This window comes from Salminus brasiliensis, chromosome 13 (assembly GCF_030463535.1).
Source record: "Salminus brasiliensis chromosome 13, fSalBra1.hap2, whole genome shotgun sequence".
NCBI lineage: Eukaryota > Metazoa > Chordata > Actinopteri > Characiformes > Bryconidae > Salminus > Salminus brasiliensis.
The window spans coordinates 15,734,817-15,739,667 of NC_132890.1; the positions used below are offsets into that span (position 1 = coordinate 15,734,817).

Genomic DNA, 4,851 nt, shown 5'->3' on the forward strand with positions numbered 1-4,851 from the left:
GGGCGAAGCATCGCTCTGAGGTGAGTTGCGAGTCGCAGGGATGCCGGTGAAGCAGGCTCGGGCTGAGTGGGCCAGCCAGCCTTTTGACTTAGGGAAGTGGCGTCGCCATGTCAAGTTCAAAGAGCTCTGTGAAGCTTTAGGGGGACAAAAGAACAACTGTTGTAGATGCAGGCAGGTCTGGGAGGAGAATTTTAAAAAAACTCAATACAACTGGAAATCAGCCCCCCGAAACGAGAACGGGGACCCATGAATGGCGGCCCATGACTTGAGGTTGCGTGTAACGGTGAAATAAACATCACGGCTGTGACGAAACGGTGCTGTTATTGCCCCACGGCTCACTCCCTTTCGTGATGTGTTGCTTTAATGTGACCTAAGTAAGTGATCTAAATTAGCAGGTGTTTTTTTGTTTGTTTGTTTGTTTTTAACAGCAAATATTGGGCTTGTCCCACCCATGAGCTGTAACTGTGATTGGTTGTAGTTCTGCTCTGCGTTGACATCCTGTAACAGACTTTCCCCCCCATGTTGTCAGTTTCCTCAAACGTACACTGACCCCTACTGGCAGGCTTGGGTTACTTTTATCCACAGCATTCCCTCCACAGAGTTCTTGTTGAATATTTTCCAGTGTTTTGTTTTGAGAGCAACTGGCTATAATTAAGCCAAACTACAACTGATTGGTTTCCATCCCATGGCAGGCCATGCAGGTGGGCTTAAACGGCATCTGACGCTGAAATGTTTCGACTCTGAAGACTCCAAAGACCGTATGAAATGTAACACAAGGACGTACATGTAAAAGAAAGGGTAATGCGTTGTAGATTTGTGAAAGCGTAAAGTAAGATGGAGTAAAAGTAAGAAAAGCAAGTGAAAGAATGTGCTTGAGGATGGCAAAAGCTTACAGCACCTGGTATTCCCAGGCGGTCTCCCATCCAAGTACTAACCAGGCCCGACCCTGCTTAGCTTCCGAGATCAGACGAGATCGGGCGTGCTCAGGGTGGTATGGCCGTAAGCGAGAGCACTGCTTCCACTCAGCCTATTTATAAGCATGCGGCAAAAGACGGCTGCCTTTTCCACACTACAGGGGACACACATTTACTCGCCCTCCTTTCTTACTTCCAAAGCAACCCCACCAAGCTCATTCAAACCAATCACACATTTCATTGCTCTCTCCTGTCCTCCTTCTCTTTTCACAAAAAAAATAAAACAACAAAACTTGCTCTTTTGGCTGACACTTGAACATTCAGCAACAAAGGCTAACGCCGGCCGCCAGACTCGGCCTTGTCAACATAAAAGTCACATAAGCCACATGAGTCGAATGGGCTTGTGAAACGGGACAATTACAAAATCACAAATCTTTCTCAACTGTCTTGGCTCCTTTTATTTACACCCCTAAATTCCACATACTAAGGTACAACAGGAATACGGGATAAATGCAGAGGCTACTTCCTACCAATATGGAAGCCGGGCAAAAAAAAAAAAAGAAAAAAGCTCACGCTAGCACGCCGGGCGAAGCATCGCTCTGAGGTGAGTTGCGAGTCGCAGGGATGCCGGTGAAGCAGGCTCGGGCTGAGTGGGCCAGCCAGCCTTTTGACTTAGGGAAGTGGCGTCGCCATGTCAAGTTCAAAGAGCTCTGTGAAGCTTTAGGGGGACAAAAGAACAACTGTTGTAGATGCAGGCAGGTCTGGGAGGAGAATTTTAAAAAAACTCAATACAACTGGAAATCAGCCCCCCGAAACGAGAACGGGGACCCATGAATGGCGGCCCATGACTTGAGGTTGCGTGTAACGGTGAAATAAACATCACGGCTGTGACGAAACGGTGCTGTTATTGCCCCACGGCTCACTCCCTTTCGTGATGTGTTGCTTTAATGTGACCTAAGTAAGTGATCTAAATTAGCAGGTGTTTTTTTGTTTGTTTGTTTGTTTTTAACAGCAAATATTGGGCTTGTCCCACCCATGAGCTGTAACTGTGATTGGTTGTAGTTCTGCTCTGCGTTGACATCCTGTAACAGACTTTCCCCCCCATGTTGTCAGTTTCCTCAAACGTACACTGACCCCTACTGGCAGGCTTGGGTTACTTTTATCCACAGCATTCCCTCCACAGAGTTCTTGTTGAATATTTTCCAGTGTTTTGTTTTGAGAGCAACTGGCTATAATTAAGCCAAACTACAACTGATTGGTTTCCATCCCATGGCAGGCCATGCAGGTGGGCTTAAACGGCATCTGACGCTGAAATGTTTCGACTCTGAAGACTCCAAAGACCGTATGAAATGTAACACAAGGACGTACATGTAAAAGAAAGGGTAATGCGTTGTAGATTTGTGAAAGCGTAAAGTAAGATGGAGTAAAAGTAAGAAAAGCAAGTGAAAGAATGTGCTTGAGGATGGCAAAAGCTTACAGCACCTGGTATTCCCAGGCGGTCTCCCATCCAAGTACTAACCAGGCCCGACCCTGCTTAGCTTCCGAGATCAGACGAGATCGGGCGTGCTCAGGGTGGTATGGCCGTAAGCGAGAGCACTGCTTCCACTCAGCCTATTTATAAGCATGCGGCAAAAGACGGCTGCCTTTTCCACACTACAGGGGACACACATTTACTCGCCCTCCTTTCTTACTTCCAAAGCAACCCCACCAAGCTCATTCAAACCAATCACACATTTCATTGCTCTCTCCTGTCCTCCTTCTCTTTTCACAAAAAAAATAAAACAACAAAACTTGCTCTTTTGGCTGACACTTGAACATTCAGCAACAAAGGCTAACGCCGGCCGCCAGACTCGGCCTTGTCAACATAAAAGTCACATAAGCCACATGAGTCGAATGGGCTTGTGAAACGGGACAATTACAAAATCACAAATCTTTCTCAACTGTCTTGGCTCCTTTTATTTACACCCCTAAATTCCACATACTAAGGTACAACAGGAATACGGGATAAATGCAGAGGCTACTTCCTACCAATATGGAAGCCGGGCAAAAAAAAAAAAAAGAAAAAAGCTCACGCTAGCACGCCGGGCGAAGCATCGCTCTGAGGTGAGTTGCGAGTCGCAGGGATGCCGGTGAAGCAGGCTCGGGCTGAGTGGGCCAGCCAGCCTTTTGACTTAGGGAAGTGGCGTCGCCATGTCAAGTTCAAAGAGCTCTGTGAAGCTTTAGGGGGACAAAAGAACAACTGTTGTAGATGCAGGCAGGTCTGGGAGGAGAATTTTAAAAAAACTCAATACAACTGGAAATCAGCCCCCCGAAACGAGAACGGGGACCCATGAATGGCGGCCCATGACTTGAGGTTGCGTGTAACGGTGAAATAAACATCACGGCTGTGACGAAACGGTGCTGTTATTGCCCCACGGCTCACTCCCTTTCGTGATGTGTTGCTTTAATGTGACCTAAGTAAGTGATCTAAATTAGCAGGTGTTTTTTTGTTTGTTTGTTTGTTTTTAACAGCAAATATTGGGCTTGTCCCACCCATGAGCTGTAACTGTGATTGGTTGTAGTTCTGCTCTGCGTTGACATCCTGTAACAGACTTTCCCCCCCATGTTGTCAGTTTCCTCAAACGTACACTGACCCCTACTGGCAGGCTTGGGTTACTTTTATCCACAGCATTCCCTCCACAGAGTTCTTGTTGAATATTTTCCAGTGTTTTGTTTTGAGAGCAACTGGCTATAATTAAGCCAAACTACAACTGATTGGTTTCCATCCCATGGCAGGCCATGCAGGTGGGCTTAAACGGCATCTGACGCTGAAATGTTTCGACTCTGAAGACTCCAAAGACCGTATGAAATGTAACACAAGGACGTACATGTAAAAGAAAGGGTAATGCGTTGTAGATTTGTGAAAGCGTAAAGTAAGATGGAGTAAAAGTAAGAAAAGCAAGTGAAAGAATGTGCTTGAGGATGGCAAAAGCTTACAGCACCTGGTATTCCCAGGCGGTCTCCCATCCAAGTACTAACCAGGCCCGACCCTGCTTAGCTTCCGAGATCAGACGAGATCGGGCGTGCTCAGGGTGGTATGGCCGTAAGCGAGAGCACTGCTTCCACTCAGCCTATTTATAAGCATGCGGCAAAAGACGGCTGCCTTTTCCACACTACAGGGGACACACATTTACTCGCCCTCCTTTCTTACTTCCAAAGCAACCCCACCAAGCTCATTCAAACCAATCACACATTTCATTGCTCTCTCCTGTCCTCCTTCTCTTTTCACAAAAAAAATAAAACAACAAAACTTGCTCTTTTGGCTGACACTTGAACATTCAGCAACAAAGGCTAACGCCGGCCGCCAGACTCGGCCTTGTCAACATAAAAGTCACATAAGCCACATGAGTCGAATGGGCTTGTGAAACGGGACAATTACAAAATCACAAATCTTTCTCAACTGTCTTGGCTCCTTTTATTTACACCCCTAAATTCCACATACTAAGGTACAACAGGAATACGGGATAAATGCAGAGGCTACTTCCTACCAATATGGAAGCCGGGCAAAAAAAAAAAAAAGAAAAAAGCTCACGCTAGCACGCCGGGCGAAGCATCGCTCTGAGGTGAGTTGCGAGTCGCAGGGATGCCGGTGAAGCAGGCTCGGGCTGAGTGGGCCAGCCAGCCTTTTGACTTAGGGAAGTGGCGTCGCCATGTCAAGTTCAAAGAGCTCTGTGAAGCTTTAGGGGGACAAAAGAACAACTGTTGTAGATGCAGGCAGGTCTGGGAGGAGAATTTTAAAAAAACTCAATACAACTGGAAATCAGCCCCCCGAAACGAGAACGGGGACCCATGAATGGCGGCCCATGACTTGAGGTTGCGTGTAACGGTGAAATAAACATCACGGCTGTGACGAAACGGTGCTGTTATTGCCCCACGGCTCACTCCCTTTCGTGATGTG

At 47.0% G+C, this 4,851-nt stretch overlaps 3 non-coding genes across 3 annotated transcripts; all 3 read right to left on the reverse strand.

The window, feature by feature from the left end:
• Window positions 1–886: 886 nt before the first annotated feature.
• Window positions 887–1,005, reverse strand: LOC140576273 (5S ribosomal RNA). Its single transcript, XR_011981495.1, has one exon. It is a non-coding gene; the product is annotated as a 5S ribosomal RNA (ribosomal RNA).
• A 1,379-nt stretch (window positions 1,006–2,384) lies between these two features.
• On the reverse strand, window positions 2,385–2,503 carry LOC140576274 (5S ribosomal RNA). The gene has a single exon (XR_011981496.1). It is a non-coding gene; the product is annotated as a 5S ribosomal RNA (ribosomal RNA).
• A 1,380-nt stretch (window positions 2,504–3,883) lies between these two features.
• Window positions 3,884–4,002, reverse strand: LOC140576276 (5S ribosomal RNA). The gene has a single exon (XR_011981497.1). It is a non-coding gene; the product is annotated as a 5S ribosomal RNA (ribosomal RNA).
• Between the last annotated feature and the right edge of the window lie 849 nt (window positions 4,003–4,851).